Genomic DNA, 19,545 nt, shown 5'->3' with positions numbered 1-19,545 from the left:
ATTGACAGAGAAAGAGCAGATGGAGAGAGAGAGAGAGAGAGAGAGAGAGAGAGAAGGGAGGAGGAGATTAAAAGAGAGAAGAAGATGGACAGAAAGATAGGAGGAGATGGACAGAGACAGGAGGAACAGGGTGTGTTTGGTCAGTGAAATGGGGGAGGGCATATGGTCAGAAGGCAGAGAGTAACAGTTGTACAGGGAGAGGGAAGGGGGAGATTGACAGGAAGGGGCAGATGGACTAATAGAATTGGAACAAATAGACACATGGGCAGTGCCAGGTACTGAGCTATATCTACGAATTTATGCAATGTGTAACGCACGAAAGCTATTTGGAGAGTTTATTAATTCTTTGATTTCTGAGTTTTAGCTAATATTCTATGTATTTTCAACACCAGTGACACAACATGTGGACGGTTTCCCCTGGATTGAAAATGGAAAGTTATGTTGGTTGCCAGTAGCTTCTATTTCAAACTGTCGGTAATTTATAGTTCATTTTTAATTACATTTCTTCTTAACTGAATTTGACTAAGTGAATATCAGTGAGTAGTACGTTAATGACGTAAAAATGAACCATTAAATACAGCAGTGTTTTATCGATTGCAGCACTTTTAAATATGAAGTGAATATTTGTTCCTAGGTACATAGCCATATGTCACATTTGGAAAAACCAAACATTTTCGTAACGCTATTTGGAAGTTCAGAATGAAATGGCTGTTATCATTTCCAAGTGGAGTAAGAAGATATATTAAACTTGTATTACAGGTCCGCTAGATGGAAAAATCCTGAAAGTGTTCCGTGGTACAATGGTAGATAGTGGGAATTATGTTTCATGCTGCATAACAGTTTCTGCAGCTAAGATCGCGTGTTTGTAGAATTTTTATTTCCTCAATAACCGGTTTCGACAGAGTCGAGCGGTCCTTTTCGGATCTTCTTCAACATGCGATCGTGGCTGCAAAAAGTCTTAATTATTACCAATTATCAGATCGCGCCCAACAACATGTGGAACTTGAATTTTGTTTCATATAAAAGTTGGTGTTGCATTTATTCTAGCTTTCTTCTATGCTTTTATCTGTGATTTATTGTTCATATTTATGGTAATCTGTTAGCAAGGTCGACATAGAGCCAGCGTTGAATTAGATGAAGTAGTGTCCTGATGCATCGCTCTGCAGGTGGGATTTGCCAGACAGTTTGACGGGACGTGGCGACCACCAAATTGCGTCGTCTGGCGTCGGCTGCGGCGTTTAATTAGTTTACCTCCGGACGACAGGTTGGCCGCCGTGATTAACGGCTAACGCCGTCTGGCTGGACAGAACACCCTCCCTCCCTAGCTGCCATTGCCTACGCTCTTGTCTCGCGACCAGAGGGCTGTGGGTTCCAGTCCTGATGTCGGCAAAACAACGCATCGCTTCACTGCCAGCAGAGACATCGAGACGTAACCGCTCTCACAACCGACAAGGCAATGGAAAATCTTCGAGTCAAATTCTACCGACAGCTGAAATGCAAGGTACAGCATACTTTTTATTGTATTTCACATACAGCGTTCTCTCCGTCCCTTCAAAAATTACAGTACGGTGATAGTGACCCATCGTACTCCTTGCTGCGTGATGTTATTTGTGTGATTTTACCCACACGGTACCAACAGGATAAAATAACTAAAAATAACTAAGAGACTGAAGAGCATTTCTACTTTCTCTTCGGAAAGACGATTCTTGACGTTTCCAAGGCAGGTTCTCGCTAGATGAATGACGTACAACTATCGTAGAGTATTTCAGATCGGATTTTCAACATCTCTTTTACACTCTCCCACTAGTGAAACACGTCTTTGTCCATTGTCAGAACCCTTTTCTTTGTATATTCTCAGTGTTTCCTATTGGTCCAACAAGATAAGATTCGCATTCACTGGAGCAGTATTCAAGTATGACTCATACTATGAAACTATTTGTTCTGTAACTAAACTGCAGTTTCACATGATCGATGCCACGAATCGCAGTCAGTCATTTGTCTTCGTTACAACTAAGTCTATCAGTTTCTTCCGTTCCGTATGTCCACAAATTATTTCTGAGAAATATTTGTATGACATTGTCCTCTCTACGTATAAATTATTTTTCTTGTTCTTTAAGCATACCACAATTTTGCGTTTCGTAATGTGCATTTCTTTACGTTAACTGCCAGTTGTCAGACTCTCTACCAGACGGGTATTTTGCCGAGCTCCAACTGCAGTTTTTGGAGGGTATAAGTTCGTCATAGGTGACTGCAGATCCGTGAAAAGCCTCAGACAGTAGCTATTATTATCGGTCAAGTCATTAACGTGTAACGTGGCTATAGTGGTACGTTTACAGTCCTCTGACGCACACCAGATATTATTTGAATGTTTGTACATGTCATCTTGAATAACGTGCTGAATTCTCCCTGTTGCGGAACTTTCTATCAAGTCACAAACCAGTTTAATTACTCCTCAGGAACACTTTTGTTTGGGTGTCTGTGTGGTATATAATACAAAGCTTTCGTGAAGTCTTGAAATGCTGAATTTACTTGGCTTCCTTTATTCATGGCCCTAAGAACATTACGTGTGAAGAGTGTGAGTAGAGTTTCGTCTCATCGATATTTATGGAACACACTCTGACATCATTGGAGGTGGTCATTTTGTTCTACGTTCGTCATGAAATTTGAACGCAGGACGTTAGTTTCCCTCCCTCCACGGGACAAAAATAGAGAGATCCCACCCAAGGATAAGTGGATGAATATGTCAACGATGGTTTACAGAAACCGTGTACCAGCAGAAGAGGCATCCCTCGAGTCAGGGATAATATAATTGTCAGCAGATCTGAAGGCTGTGGAGAGTCAATCCCTCCATTGTGCTTCCTAGACATGGTCTGGTGCTGTATTCCATGGAGCTATATAACACTCGAAATCTTCACGGCACGGCAAAAACAGTCGGATGGATCAATGGGCAAACGACCTAACGCGAAACTAAGGATAAACAACTTGGGATTCTGGATTGATGAAAAAGAGGAACTTGGAATGTAAGAGGCGTGGTAATAAACAATATGAACTGAACAAAACAATGAAAAAAGCCAGAATTGATGTAGTAGTCTTACATAAACAAAAAAAAATGCATGCAGCGAAACTAGATTACGTGATGAATCACAGCAGTGTGATTCTTGAGTTTCTCCCGGCGTATTTGATAATCAAAATATCCACGGGTATGCTGCCGGTCTATAGTGTCCAACGGGCACAATATTTCGGCGATCAAACATGTCGCCATCATCAGGTGAACTGACGGACTGAGCTCCTGTGAACGTGCCGGCACGGAGATCCGTACGCTATGGCTGCTCAGAGGGAACTGGGTTCGGTCGTGGCGGCGGCCCCAACATCAAATTCACTATGGAGACTGAAACGGAGGGTAAATTACCTTTCCTTGACGTCTTGGTCAAGAGAAGGGGTGACGGCACCCTAGGTCATGGGGTGTATCGGAAGGCTACGCACACTGATCTGTATTTGCATGCAGACAGCTGCCACCACCCTTCACAGAGGAATGGGGTACTTAAAACTCTAGTACATAGGGCGCGCACTATCTCCGACGCAGAGAGTCTACCCCAGGAATTGGAACATCTGAGAACTGTATTTCGAAAAAATGGGTACTCAGAGTGGCAGATTCAACGTGCTCTCCGCCCAACCACTGCAGCACAACCTGTTGAGATGGATGAAGTCACGAGGGAGTAGGTAGGCACTGCATTTATTCCATACACAGGCGCACTCTCGGGGAAAATCGCCCACATTCTGAAGAAACACCGGGTCGGAACTGTGTTTTGTCCTCCAAATAAAACTCGTGCACTAGTGGGGAGCGCCAAAGATGACCTCGGTTTGAGGAAGGCCGGCGTGTACCAGATTCCGTGTCAATGTGGCAAGTCGTATATTGGTCAGACGATGCGTACCGTCGAGGATCGATGCCGTGAACACCAGAGGCACACTCGACTGATGTATCCGAGCAAGTCGGCGGTCGCTGAACATTGTTTGTCGGAAAATCACGCCATGGAGTATGACCGCACGAGGATTCTGGTACAGACGTCGAGATACTGGGACAGCGTTGTTAGAGAGGCCATCGAAATTCGCACCAATGACGACCTCATAAACCGGGACTGTGGCTATAATCTTAGCAAGGCTTGGGAACCAGCGATCGGGTTAATCAAGAGTAAATCGAGCAGACGTATAGTTGTGACGACCACGGCGGACAGAGCCATCACACCGACGTCATCTCAGACGCCGTCGCAATCTGTTCCACCGCGCGACCGTGGCGCTGGGCGCGGACGGCGGAGGGAGCGCGCCGCGGGCGGAGGGTATTTAAATCGGCCGCCGCCACGACCGAACCCAGTTCCCTCTGAGCAGCCATAGCGTACGGATCTCCGTGCCGGCACGTTCACAGGAGCTCAGTCAGTCAGTTCACCTGATGATGGCGACATGTTTGATCGCCGAAATATTGTGCCCGTTGGACACTATAGACCGGCAGCATACCCGTGGATATTTTGATAATCACAGCAGTGTTCATCAAAATAGAAGATCCTGCTTGGCGTAACAATTTTACTAAATAATAAATGGAAAAATGAGATAATATATAATAGCCGTTTAAACGAAAGTAATGATCAATGGTACGAGGAAGCAGAGAGTAATGAAAACCATTGCATTAAAGACACACAAGACTTTTTGCCCGTAACTGAAAGTGTGTCGTAATTATCTGTCCATTCGAAAAAGATTCCGGAGTAGTCCACCACTCAGATCTCCGGGAGGGGACTGCCAAGAGGGAGGTGGCCATGAGAAAAGGACGGAATCACTGACGAAGGGGCATCGTTCTACGAGTCGGGGCATAGAATGTCAGAGGTTATAATTTGGTAAGGAAGCTAGAAAATATGAACAGGAAACACAGAAGCTAAATCTATATACAGTAAGAGGGTCAGTGAAATGAAATACAAATAAGACAGTGATTTTTGACCAGACGAATATAGGGTAACATAAACAGCAGGAGAAAATGGTATAACGGGAGTAGGGTTTGTTATGAATAGGTAGGTAGGTAGGTCAGAGAATGTGTTACTGTGAAAAGTTCATTGGTAGGTATGTTCTCATCACAATCTACAGCAAAGCAACACCGACAACAACAGTATCAGTATACGTGCCGACGTCGTAATCGGAAGATAAAGAGGCAGAGAAAGTATTTGAACGGGTAATTTAGAACGCGAAAGGAGATGATAATCTAGTAGTAACGGGGCACTGAAACTTGGGAGGAAATGAAAGAAAGAGTAACGGGAGAATATGGGATAGGTAATAGTTATCAGAGGGAAGAAAATCTAACCGCATTCTGAGTTAATTTCAGCTAGTCGTAGCTAATAGTCTGTCGAAGAACCACAGGAGAATAGTTACACTAGGAAATACGGGAAGATTCAAGTTTGATTACATTATGGTCAGGCCGAAATTCCGTAATAAGATGTTGGACTGTATGGCATACCCAGGTTCAAATATAGACTCAGATCACTACGTAGTAATGATAAAGGGTAGGCTGAAGTTGAAGAGCCTAGATAGGAGGAGTCAATGCACAAAGAAGTCGGATGTAGAAGTATTAAGGAATGAAGAGTTACGAATGAAGTTCTCTCAGGCGATAATGGGCAGATCACTAGGCATTTAAGCTGAAGAGGAATGATAAAAACAGCTATCACAGAAGCTCGAAAGAAAAACTTAGATACAACGACTGTAGCTGCAAGGAAACAATGGGTAACAGAAGACAAACTTCAGTTGATCGAAGAAATAAAGAATTACGAAAACTTTCAAGTAAATTAATGAATACAAAAACAAGTCACTTGGGAATGACATACAACAAGTGAAGAGAAGCTAAGTCGAAATGTGTACATGAAAAATGTGATGAAATCGAGGAAGAGAAAATTGTTGTAAGGTATGACCCACCACATGGATGTGTCAAACAACCTTCGTTGAAATTAAAACCCAAGCTGGTAACATTAAGAATGCAATCGTAATTCCACTGTTAAAGAAGAGCAGAGAGCGGATAGGTGAAAAGAGTGGACTGAAGGCATCTATGAAGGGGACGACTTGTCCTATGTCTTGATAGAAAAAGAAACAAGAGTCGACAGTGAAGGGATATTGGATATAGTGCTAGAATCATGATAAGGAACAACTTTGGACTACAGAATAAAGCGGTTGGTACCGATAACATTTTATCAGAATTTTTAAAATAGTTGGGGAATGTGGCAACAAAACGAGTATTCATTCTGATGTGTCGAACGCACGAGACTGGCGACTTTCGTGTAAACCTCATCCACACAGTTCTGAGAATTACCGCACAGTCTCCTTATCAGTTCCTGCGTCCATGTAGCTAACTAAAATAATATCCGGGAGAATAGAAAGAAACTGAGGATCAGTAAGATGAAGGAAAGGTAAAGACACCACATAGGCATTTCAGGCGTTGTGGCTGAAAAATGAAGCAAGACTGAAAAGAATAAAACACACTTTCGTAGAAATTGCAAACCTGGTGGAAGCGTTCTACAATGTCAAATGGTGGAAGTAGTTCGACATTTTAAGAAAAATGGCGTAAGCTGTAAGAAACGACCGCTAATATACAACTTGAAAAACAAAGAGAGCACAATAAGAGTGGTGTTCAAGACTGGAATTAAAATTCAAGCCGAAAGGATTTCGGTGATAAGATTGGCGGATGACACTGAAATCCTCAATGAAAGATAAGAAGAATTACATGATCTGCTGAATGGAATGAACGGCCTCATGAGTACAGTACTTGGATTGAGAGTAAATCGAAGAAAGATGAATCTAGCAGAAATGAGAACAGTGAGAAACCTAACATCAGAGCTGGTGATGAAAAAGTAGTTGAAGTTACGGAACTGTGTTACCTAGGCAGCAAAAAAGCCCATGATGGACGGAGAAAGGAGGACGTAAGAAGCCGACTAGCTCTAGCAGAAAGGGCATTCCTGGCCAAGGGAAGTCTACTATACTGGCCTCAGTTTGAGGAAGGAATTTTTGCGAATGTTTGTTGGAGCACAGAATTGTACGAAAGTGGAACATGAAATGTGGGAAAATCGGAACAGAAGCGAATCGAAGCATTTGAGATGTTGTGCTACAGATGAATGTTGAGAATTAGATGGAATGATATGTAAAATTTAGGATGTTCCCTGCAGAATCGGCGAGAAAAGGAATATGTATGAAACCTTGACATGAGAAAGGATCAGGCTGATAGGATATCCGTTGAGACATCAGGGCATAACTACCATGGTATGAAAGGGCGCTGCAGAGTGTAAAAATAGTAGAGAGAAACATATATGGAAATAATTGCAGCAAATAATACAGGACGTATGCTGCAATTGTTGCTCTGACACTGAAATATTGGCTCAGGAGAGAAATTCGTGGTAGGCTGCGACAAACCAATCAACAGCCTGAGGACAAGAAAGAAAGAGGAAGAACTGCCACATGCAAATTTAAAATAGAGGGAGGATACCTGTCGGTCTTAGGTGGAAGGAGAGACCAATTGTACGTTTTCCTGTAGAAAGAAGTTAAAAAAAAACAGATATCGTGTTAAAATATTTGAGGGTCTAAATGAAAGCTTTCGTAGCCGATCGGTGCTGGATATAGGTATCACTTTTGGGCAACACAAGATAATAATAAAGGACAATCACTTAGGGACTTTGTGATGTATGATCGAGTAAAAGTATGCCACTCATTTATCAGGAAATACTTTATACATAAATACACGTGGTCGGTTGGAGGCTTAGAATTCAAAATATAGTACATGACTGTAAATTCAGGACTGAGAAATCAAGAACATAATAAAGAGACTACAGTGAAAACGATATACACTCCTGGAAATTGAAATAAGAACACCGTGAATTCATTGTCCCAGGAAGGGGAAACTTTATTAACACATTCCTGGGGTCAGATGCATCACATGATCACACTGACAGAACCACAGGCACATATACACAGGCAACAGAGCATGCACAATGTCGGCACTAGTACAGTGTATATCCACCTTTCGCAGCAACGCAGGCTGCTATTCTCCCATGGAGATGATCGTAGAGATGCTGGATGTAGTCCTGTGGAACGGTTTGCCATGCCATTTCCACCTGGCGCCTCAGTTGGACCAGCGTTCGTGCTGGACGTGCAGACCGCGTGAGACGACGCTTCATCCAGTCCCAAACATGCTCAATGGGGGACAGATCCGGAGATCTTGCTGGCCAGGGTAGTTGACTTACACCTTCTAGAGCACGTTGGGTGGCACGGGATACATGCGGACGTGCACTGTCCTGTTGGAACAGCAAGTTCCCTTGCCAGTCTAGGAATGGTAAAACGATGGGTTCGATGACGGTTTGGATGTACCGTGCACTATTCAGTGTGCCCTCGACGATCACCAGTGGTGTACGGCCAGTGTAGGAGATCGCTCCCCACACCATGATGCCGGGTGTTGGCCCTGTGTGCCTCGGTCATATGCAGTCCTGATTGTGGTGCTCACCTGCACGGCGCCAAACACGCATACGACCATCATTGGCACCAAGGCAGAAGCGACTCTCATCGCTGAAGACGACACGTCTCCATTCGTCCCTCCATTCACGCCTGTCGCGACACCACTGGAGGCGGGCTGCACGATGTTGGGGCGTGAGCGGAAGACGGCCTAACGGTGTGCGGGACCGTAGCCCAGCTTCATGGAGACGGTTGCGAATGGTCCTCGCCGATACCCCAGGAGCAACAGTGTCCCTAATTTGCTGGGAAGTGGCAGTGCGGTCCCCTACGGCACTGCGTAGGATCCTATGGTCTTGGCGTGCATCCGTGCGTCGCTGCGGTCCGGTCCCAGGTAGACGGGCACGTGCACCTTCCGCCGACCACTGGCGACAACATCGATGTACTGTGGAGACCTCACGCCCCACGTGTTGAGCAATTCGGCGGTACGTCCACCCGGCCTCCCGCATATACGCCCTCGCTCAAAGTCCGTCAACTGCACATACGGTTCACGTCCACGCTGTCGCGGCATGCTACCAGTGTTAAAGACTGCGATGGAGCTCCGTATGCTACGGCAAACTGGCTGACACTGACGGCGGCGGTGCACAAATGCTGCGCAGCTAGCGCCATTCGACGGCCAACACCGCGGTTCCTGGTGTGTCCGCTGTGCCGTGCGTGTGATCATTGCTTCTACAGCCCTCTCGCAGTGTCCGGAGCAAGTATGGTGGGTCTGACACACCGGTGTCAATGTGTTCTTTTTTCTATTTCCAGGAGTGTATATATTCAGATAAATTCCTCGTAGAACGAACAACAACACTGAAAACTAAACGGAAGAAATTTGGTGAAAAGGATCCCACTTCCTCAGATGATGTAGTCGAAGTATACTTATTACAGGACGAAAGTATCAGATAACTTTACTAATATAGACTTCAGTAGTATCTATTAAGAACTCCGATACATGATGATATATGGAGTGAGTGGGATAATATGGAGCAGCACTCGAAGCAGTCGGAAGCAGGGCTTGAGGATATGGAACTCTGGGAAAGAGGTGGCCGTGAAAGAAAAACTGAAGTCATATGAGCTTCTGCTGCAAAACTGAAAACAAGAAGCAAAGCAGCAGTACATAAATAAGCGAAATCACGCTAATCAAGTAATAGGAAAATCAAATCAAAACTCTTGTGATATATTTATTACAAACACTAAACATGATATACTTGGAACGCATACTTTTTAATATGAAATACTGAAAACTTAAATCAATCGGAAGGGACCACACTAGAGTTAATGTAGTCAATAAACATCAAAGGATAAAACACAACAAATAATTGTGGTATAATCGAACTACTGCATCAAATAACAATACATTAAGTCAATTGATTCAATAACATTACACGACATCCAACAAGTTTTAAAAAGCCTAAAATATCATAAAACGGGCAGGTCAGACGGAATAATTATGTAACTTACTAAGTACGGAGGAACGACGTGTAAATTACATCTTTTACACTTTCAGTGAATGCTGGCGAAGATTTGAAGTCCCAGTTGATGAAGGCTGCAGAGGTAATTTTCATTTTTAAAAGTGGATTAAGAAATATATGTGACAGTTATACAGCTACGACTCTTTTTAATGCTGTTTATAAAATAGACTCAAAAACGTCTGACTCGCTTGAGAGCAACATAAGATATTTTCCTTGGGGAAGAAGAAAAGGAATTAAGAAGCATATTTTAAACATTAAAAGAACTTTTAGAATACGACGCGAAATCAGTACAGCAACACGTATTGGTTTTATTTCCTTCCAGAAACGTTTTCATTCGATCATTAGAGACAGATAGCGGACAATTACGGAAGAAAGGGAAGATGCCATATAACTTATATTGAAAATCAAGGACTTCTATCGAACTTGGAAAATAATCATAAACAGAAGCAGCTCGAAGGCAGAAGAGATAAACAGTAAACCAAGGAGTCAGGCAAGGGTGTAACTTGTAACCAACATCTATATCAAGTACTTGATGTGAAAACAGATGAATGAAGTACATGAAGGTATACAACGAAAGAGAAAGTATTATCAGAACGCTATGCTATATGTAGACGATCTACTTTAATAAAGAATAACGTAGCAAAATGACAACATTCGTTTTGTAGAATATATGAACTACTAATATCTACCACTAAAACTAAGAACATGTCCCAGTACGGGACACACCCAAACAGTCAAAAATTGTTATTGAAGACAAGATGTTGAAACAAGTCTCCGGTTTTAGATATTAGAGTGAGCTATCAATTTAAATAACGAAAATGATGTAGAGAATGAAATCAACAAATTTGAAAGAAATCCTTAGGGAACAGGATGAGGAAACTCACAAAACAAAGTTCGACGGAACAATGGGCGTGTCTTTCTTGCTCTATGGTAGCGAATCTTGGATAGAAAAAGTGGAAGACGAAATCAGCATCCAACCGGCTAAAATTAAATTTTTTAGACTGGTCAAAGGTTGCTCAATGAACAATGTTTCAAGGAAAGGGAACACGAAAAGACTTATGATTGTTTGTGTTAAATGATAAACAGGAAAAATATGGGAGAAATTGGCCAACATTTTAATGTATGGAAGAAAACAGAATTATAGTCACAGTAAAGATGTACAAGACATTAAGGCATTACAAAAAGAGACGGAATATGGAGAAAAATGTGGTCTTAGAAGTGTGAAGTCGGAGCAGGCATATTTCTTAAACCTGGAAGCGAAGAAGAAGAAGAAGAAAAAGAAGAAGAAAAAGAAGAAGAAGAAGAAGACGTTCTGTTAGATCATTCGCAGTTTCCATTTCCATAGATGGATATGACATGTGCTCGTTTGCAATCTTAAGCTGTTGATGGCTTTCCAAGGGTTATAAATTAAAATTTGGTCAAAGTCGAACTCTGGGGCCTTTACTAAGTCACACACGTCGGCTCACACATTAACCGAGACATGTTGCTTTCTCACAAAATGTGCTTCTGTGTTGATTAGAGAACTTTTGCGTTGTGTCTTTTACTTTTCTGTATCGAGCTATGGGACTCATAAGTAATGGAGTACTGGCAGTACTGGGGCACTTTTGATATCAAACTGATATGCAAATTAATTTAATTGATCAATTAATATCCCCAACAACGCCCACTTCCACCATGGATAACGTCATGTGTTTTTCTCAGCCTACACATGGATCCGAGTCCCATACCCCAATCGAAGCCAATACATACTACTACAAGTGGTGCGGAAAACAGTCACTGTTCTAATTACACTTCGAAATTGTTGTGAAAAAGCCAACACTTGTAATGAATAGGTCATAATGCAACACATGAACTTGGGAAAATCGTCGTCCTGAAGGACTATAGCGGGGGCAGTAATTGAACGTGTGTTCTCCTCAATGGGCACTCATGAACAAACCTACTTGGAGGCAGTCTTACCTCCCATCCACTCTCCAACCGTACCTCCCTCCCTCCCTCTCCTCAACATAGGTAGCGGTAGATGCCTGTTCTACCTTGCAGCTGGTTAGCCACAAAGAGATTTTCCTGGTGGCATTGGTATCCTGTCTCCAGTCTGTGCAAATCAGTCACAACAGACAGATAGGTGGTATGAAGAGAATGCTTCTCTCAATCTGTTAAACGTATGTCTCTGAAAGACAGCGCCCCTCTGGTACAACAACGAAATTCTGGTAAACATTCTAGATTGCTTTTTCAGACGGTCAGCTTCTGCCACCCCACCCTTCATTTTAGTCTACCGCCCTTCCACCGTGGCAAGAGCTCGCCATGGTAGCTGACCGCCTTGAGTCAATGGTTCCTTCACCAGCACAAATGCATATATATAGTGAACTAAACAATAGAAAATAAGTGGATGGCCACCCTAAGGCAAGTGATCTACCTAAAATGTAGGGACACAGTTCCGCCAGCAGACACTTCTGATGAAGTAGTTGGCTGTATTTTAGATTATATGGTTGGTGGACCGTTGTATAGAGAGTTTACCAGAGGCATCCAAGCCATTTCAATTGCTTGGGCTCGACATTTGCAGACCATATAACAGAATACCTTGAGAGAGGACAAGTTATTCTCTCACCTAATGCCGGCTGGTGTGGCCGAGCGGTTCTAGGCGCTTCAGTCTGGAACCGCGCGACCGCTACGGTCGCAGGTTCGAATCCTGCCTCGGGCATGGATGAGTGTGATGTCCTTAGGCTAGTTAGTTTTAAGTAGTTCTAAGTTCTAGGGGACTAATGACCTCAGATGTTAAGTACCATAGTGCTCAGAGCCATTTGAACTTCTCACCTATTTTCCGCATACAGAAAATTAGTAAACATTTTATTACAGTCTGAAGCACCTTGAGCGAGTCTCTTGAAAGTTGATGACCTGAGAAGATGTTGATGGAGCCTGGTATGGCGCTAAAAGCATGAAGTATTTCTATGGTTGTTAGCTCCTAGAAATGGCATGTTGTGAGTTGGAAGCAACTGGCAGCGATCCCATCCCTCAGCACATCTTGCCGAATAGACCCAAAGCCGTACAGGGCAGACAGGGCAGCCCCTCGTCGAGACAGGTCTCCAGCAGAACAATGCTGAGCTATCTGCATCGGCGCCAGCGGAAGGCAGGACTGGGAGCGATGAACTGAAGGATTGTGTCTCCACAGTGGAGTCATAAACCTGGAATTATTTGCAAAGCCACACGCAGTAGCAATTCAGAAGTTTTCGTGTTCGCTGATACTGAAAATAGACCTGTGAACCACTTTCATCAGCCGCCTCTGTTGTATAAGAAACTCCGGCCTCTGAGAATTGTTTAGAAATAGAAACTTCATTACACCTCATACCTGGGACTCATAACCTCCAAGGGACAGGCGATTTACATAAAGATTGTATCTGTATGGTTGTTGGTGTGGAAAGGTACACGAATTTGGACAAAATCATCTTCCCCTCCACGAAAACTTAAAAAAGTCAGTAATTGGCGATTTCTTTTTTTCCAGAGACGCAAGTTTGTTAACTCTTGACCTGGTTTGGCAAGAGTTTGTGCTGTCATGTGGGACGGGAGAGCCCTGTGATTGGCTCAAGATGTGGTGGAGGCATTTTGCGAAAATACGGAACTTTTTCTGGAATGGTACGAGGCAGTCGGGTGCTCGAGTTTGGTCTGGAAGGAGTCTTCTGGTTGATGTTCTGGCATGTGTGGTTGGTGCTTGGGACACGTCCTGACACTGACTTCACTTGCAAGTTGCTTAGACTGATGAGCCTGTGAGCCTGAGGTGAAGTTCTCACTGTACCAACAGTGAGAGTTCAAATGTTCTCAGGCTATTTCTTATTCGTTTCCGTTTTACCAGTGGTGGCATTTGATATCCTTGTGCGCTCTGTCGTATAAGTGAGTGTAATTGGTCCTTGGTATGGCCAGTGAATGGATGTGTCACACACTTAATTCAATTGTGACTTCAGGGCTCTGGTTGAGAGTAAATTGCGATCCGTTTGCCTAATCACTAGACCGTGAGATTTTTGTATTTCATTCGTGGCCGCGTTCGATTCAGTGGTGCTGCCTCACATGTCATCTGCACTGCACAGATCTCACCAGCTGCAAGTTACATCGCCGCACAAAGCAAACGGTAATGTACTGCCGCACGGGCACTGTCATCGCATACATAACTTAATCGCCACTTGCTCTCAGCTGAACCTATGTAGTGAAACTGATATAGATTTGACCAACATAAGTCTGCCCAGCGTCAAATCAAATAAGGTTGCGTTATCCACATTTTTAGGTCCAGAGAACTTGACTGATATCTGCCACCCAGGATCCTTATCCATTGTACTCTTACACCAATTGTGAGTTGTTTACAGTATTAAATCAATAACTTGTTTTGCATAATTTTTGTGTGTAATTTATGGAAAAAATAAATGTTGTTAGAACACCTAAAATTTGCATAGAATCTCAATTCTTTTAGAAAGTCCCAACATTGTTAACTTTCATTGAGACAACCCTGCCTGGATCTCGGACTGATGATACCTTCTGTGACCATCAGATCGTATTGCTTAGCGTAGTGATTCAATTTGACTTTCCTTGCACAGAATTTTGGATTGGTAAAAAGTTCTGTGACTGTCAGATAGTAGACAGTATTGCCTTCTGAAGTTTCTTTTTTCCATGTTTAATGCAGTGCACAGGGTATAGTGATTCGCATTGCTGGCTCCTAGAAATAGTAGTAACATTTAATTATTGTATATATGGATTTCCATGTTGTTGTTGTGACCTCAGTGTCACTTGATTGTTTCATTCTGATTGCGAACGGTGGTGATATTACCTAATGATATTACAGTAAGGTATCCTATCGCTCTCTCCACAAGGGTCATGAGAAAACAAATCTACAATTGAAATTGTCACACGAATTGAGAACATGGCACTAATTCACACAAACAAACTGTGGCTGTTAGGACTGAAGAACAGATATTTTCACCAGAATAGAATGGCCTCTCACTCAGCGCATGATGTGGCATATGTCTCTGCCATTCCCTCTCGCCTCAAGACGGCATCTCGCAACCGGCATCTTGGTCAGCCTCTGGACCGCAGCTGGACCCTTACCTTCATGCTGGCCAGGTGGCAGTTAGCCGTCATCGACTGGCATGACAATTTTGCATTTGACGTGCAATCCACCCGCTTGCGTAGAAATCCATTCAATGTCTTCCCTTTCATCCCTGCATTGGAAAGCACACCTGCCCGCGCTGGACATCAGATTAGCTCGCCTCTTGTTGATGCGACACGTTACCCTCGGCACCCTGCTGAGTCGCTTTTACTCATCAGGTGAGTCGACTGTGGTGCCACACGATTCGATTGCCCCTTAATTAGCGACCTGGCAGATAATCGGCTCCTAGGGTGTTGCTGCTGGTGCGATTTGATGTCCCGCTGCCTGTGCTGGCATGTGATTTTTCTCTTCCACTAGTAGACGACCGGGCTGCAGACGTATGTGCGTCGGCTGGCAGACCGGTTCAGTCCAGTCCCCCACACCTAGGCTGCCACAGCTCACTCATTACAGTTCTCCGTCGGTGGATGGCGTGAGCTGTAACATCCAGTATGCCGTGTTGTTCTGGAGTATGCACAGTCTTCAAGTGTGGTCAAGTGCTATTTTCTCTCACATATGTCATTATATCGATATTATCAATTTACAGAAAAAAATATTGAAGAGTGGCAAGTTTATTCTTAGTATTTCTTTTTCTCCCTTTTGTAATAATACTAAGGATGCAAGTCCAAAAATAAATTTAATGACTGCAGGGCCATGTTAACGTTGTATGGACGTAAATTATGTGGTGTCTCTGTTTGAGTGTGCACATGTTTTTGTTAGATTTTGGTCAGTTGTACTCAAGTCATGCACTCTAATTTTCCGCTGGCGCTACCCTTGTACCTCCACCAGAGGCGCAGATTACTCCCAATAATAAATACTAACTTATTGTACTACCCTATGCTCTTGCTAATACCACCGAAGTGAAATTTCATGCATTTCATTTCTTGTATACTCCTCTTTTATTTTTCAATGTCTGGCATATAATTTAAGTCTCTTCCATGGTCCATCATTTCGTTTCTGCTTATTATTTTTGGGTCTGGGTTTCACCACTCTACCGTGACTTGGACTTGCCCGTGCTAATTCCCCAGACACAATGTTTCGCCTATGGCGCTCACATGGCGCCGGCATGCATCGCACGACAGGTGGTAGCAACGACACGCGCCCAAAGCGTGGACCGCTAACACCATAAGAAACACATCCGAAAATCGAGACCCAAATGCTCTACGGCACGAATTACCGTCTTGACACCACTAAACAGCATAAAGTGACGTACATGCTTCCATTGGTCGAAAACCATGGAAAGTGAACAGAAACAATTTCATCGACCATGATGATAGTTGTGAATTCTCTCTACAAGAATGCTAGGATGGAATACGGTGCTCAATTGCAGAAACTGGACAATTGTGAGGTCCAAAGAAATAATATAAGTTGTCAGTTGTTTTCGGGTACTGAGTATTGCACCAAGCTTGGTTTGGTGTGTCACAGATAGTTCCAACAGGTGATGACATAACATGCAATGTGTAACACTTCCGCCCTGTCGGACGTGCGTTAGCTCAATAAAGCCTGTACTGTAATAAGTTCACGGGCTTCACCTTGTAAACAAGGATTTAGTACATAAGTTGACCGCGTGTACCTAATGGAAGCAATTCGGACTTATATTCAGTCAGTAACTACAGTGATGCGTCAAGCAAAAGTAAAGTACAATTACGCGTTCGCATGGACAAGAAGTACACACAGTAGATACTACCAATGATTAATAATACGGTCGCCAGCCTAATTAGGCATTGAGTGAGTTTTTCCCTGTACAAGTGGTAGCATGTACAAGCATAATGACACGTAGTAATGTTGCGTTTTATGGCAAATTTTAGAACCAGAAAGAATCTACTGAACTAAGGTTTTCTTCTTTTGTACTAATTTGTACGAGCTAAAATTACACAACACCACACAGCAATGATTACTACGAGCTGCACTTTGTATATTGATCAGACTGAAATCGGGCATAGATTACCCTAGAATCAGCAATTTTGAAAACACACATACAATGTCACTATTAAAATTGGAAAAAAACATTAATACACTTAGGTTTAATATAGAAATTAATTTTACTGTTCAATTCTGATCAGTACACTTCAAAATGTGCAAGAATAGGCAAGAGAATGGGGGGGCCCTGAAACTGTTATGGTTGTTATACTGATACTAGTAAGTCCTGAAGGTAAATTAACACTCAAAATTGTCAATCTGTGGATAACTACTCTTTTCCTTTTATTACTGAATCGATTAGTTATCTTTCTTTCAGTCTCAAATTAATTAAATAACATTGCTAGCTCAATTCAAATTTTATCTTTCAATTTAATCACACTGTCGTTCTTTACTAACATTTACATTTGCACTCCTAACTTTAAACGCCTTTATAGCATAGATTGGTCTGCAGATAATTTAGTACTAACTGTAGACTTTCAGTTCGGGATACTCGGGTTGCACAATATGTGGTAAGGACCCTATCTAGGTCAATGATAAGAATAAGTGATGGCTAAGGCAATTCTGGTAAAAGTCACGTTATTATTGAACAGTCAAAACAGTTTCAACACTGGTCCACACAGATACACTTCTAAAGATGAAATAAATTTTTGACCTGTGCACGTCGGTGCGGCGGATGGCGTGCAGCGAGATAGCGGGCAGCACAGCACACATACAAGCACGGCTAAAGCTCTCACAGTATCGGCACTTTCATTCTTCTTGGCGTCGTAATCTTTCCAATTTTGTGCCTGAGAATATAGCCATGCCAAGTAGTCGTCGGAATCGGCCCATCCGAGGCTCAATGGAATCCACTTTTCCTAGATAGCCTCCTCGGTACAGTACATGTTCCTCTGACCGATGCCCAACTCCGACTGTCCCACTGAGCCCGTTGTGCCGAACCGCGCCAGTGTGCGTTTTCCCGCGCTCGCCTGCATCCACCTTTTCCCGCGCCCCTACAGGTAGGGTATTCACCACAGGTTTTCTATTACACGTATTCTAATGCACTACCTACGTATGGACCAAGTGTTTAAATTACAATTTTCACATTATACAATAGTTTTAACATTAAATACACTTTCCTTTGGTTATCAAATTGCTTGAAACCTAACATAAGTAATGACATTCATTTCAAAAGTTGTGTACAGTTTCTTTACCATGACACGAAAAGAAAAATTTATCTAAATTCATAAAGAAAAAAATTATTATAGGTACATTATTGTTACACATGCCCCTGTTTCCAGAAAATTTTCTTAAGTCTAAATTTTATGGGAACACTATATTTAACAATGATACACTGGTTCTGAATCTTTATGTAAATGTCCAAGAAGATCTACACTACATATTTCCTTCCACTCACTGTATATAGGTTCACACTATTTTAACATATCAAGACCAATTTCTCGTTATTTACTTAAGTGCCTTTTGCACAGTCCAATTTCCCATTCTAACATTACTAAAATAGTAATTTAATCATTTTTTCCCAAATTTCTTAAAGAAATAATTTAAAATTCTGGAATACACACATTTAACTACAAAAACAAATGCATATTTCGTATACACTATAGGATAATTTGTCGCTGCTTGCTTTGAATAGCAGTCCATTTCTTAACTTACTAAACAAAACACACACATAAAATTTTCAGAAAATTAACTACACATATTTGCTGCCTATTATGCGGATTTGGGCAGTCCATTTCACTTTATATTGTCACATCCTCTGGATTACATTTACAATTTTCCATCGACTATTTATCTGCCCTCATTGGTATTTGGCAGTCCTTCATATTCTGGTTCATACACTGCCCATTTTCATTTTAGACAGTTCCATCTGTTATCTGTCTTAAAGCTTTTATCCTTTCCTTTCAGTCCTTTCCTCCATACATTTTTATAGTTACAGTACAATTGGTAATCTGAAACTCACATAACTACATTAGCAAACTTTAAATGGTATACAGACACTTACAAAGATTAGTTACATTTCAAATAACTTGGGTTCAGCATAAAATACAGCACAATTACTCGTTTCTGGGAACATACAGTTTCAGGTCCACAATATTTCTTACACCTAAGGGTCTTTTGGATTTTGGGTAGATTAGGTAGTAAGCATTGTCGTGTGGAATATTCTGTATTATATATGGTCCATTATAAATATATTTAAATTTTGAAATCTCATGGTTTAGTTCACTAGACTTTTCGTGGGTTTTTAAAAGAACATAATCTCCAACTTTAAATTTTGAAACTTTTAGATTTTTATCGTGTCTTCTAGATCTAGATTCAGCTTTTTGCTTTGCCCTTTTTATTACCAATTCTTTCTTTTGATTCAATTCCAAACTTGTACAAGGTGGAAACTCTAGTTTTTCTTCAATTAAACTTTTACTACTTTTATCTAACAAAATTTCTTCCGGTGGGAACCCTGTAGTTTCATGATGTAATGTGTTCATGACATTCTCAAAATCCGATATGAATCTGCCCCAGGCTCTAATTAAACAAACA

Source organism: Schistocerca cancellata, chromosome 5 (genome assembly GCF_023864275.1).
Source record: "Schistocerca cancellata isolate TAMUIC-IGC-003103 chromosome 5, iqSchCanc2.1, whole genome shotgun sequence".
Classification (NCBI taxonomy): domain Eukaryota; kingdom Metazoa; phylum Arthropoda; class Insecta; order Orthoptera; family Acrididae; genus Schistocerca; species Schistocerca cancellata.
Note: the sequence above shows the minus strand (reverse complement) of the source record.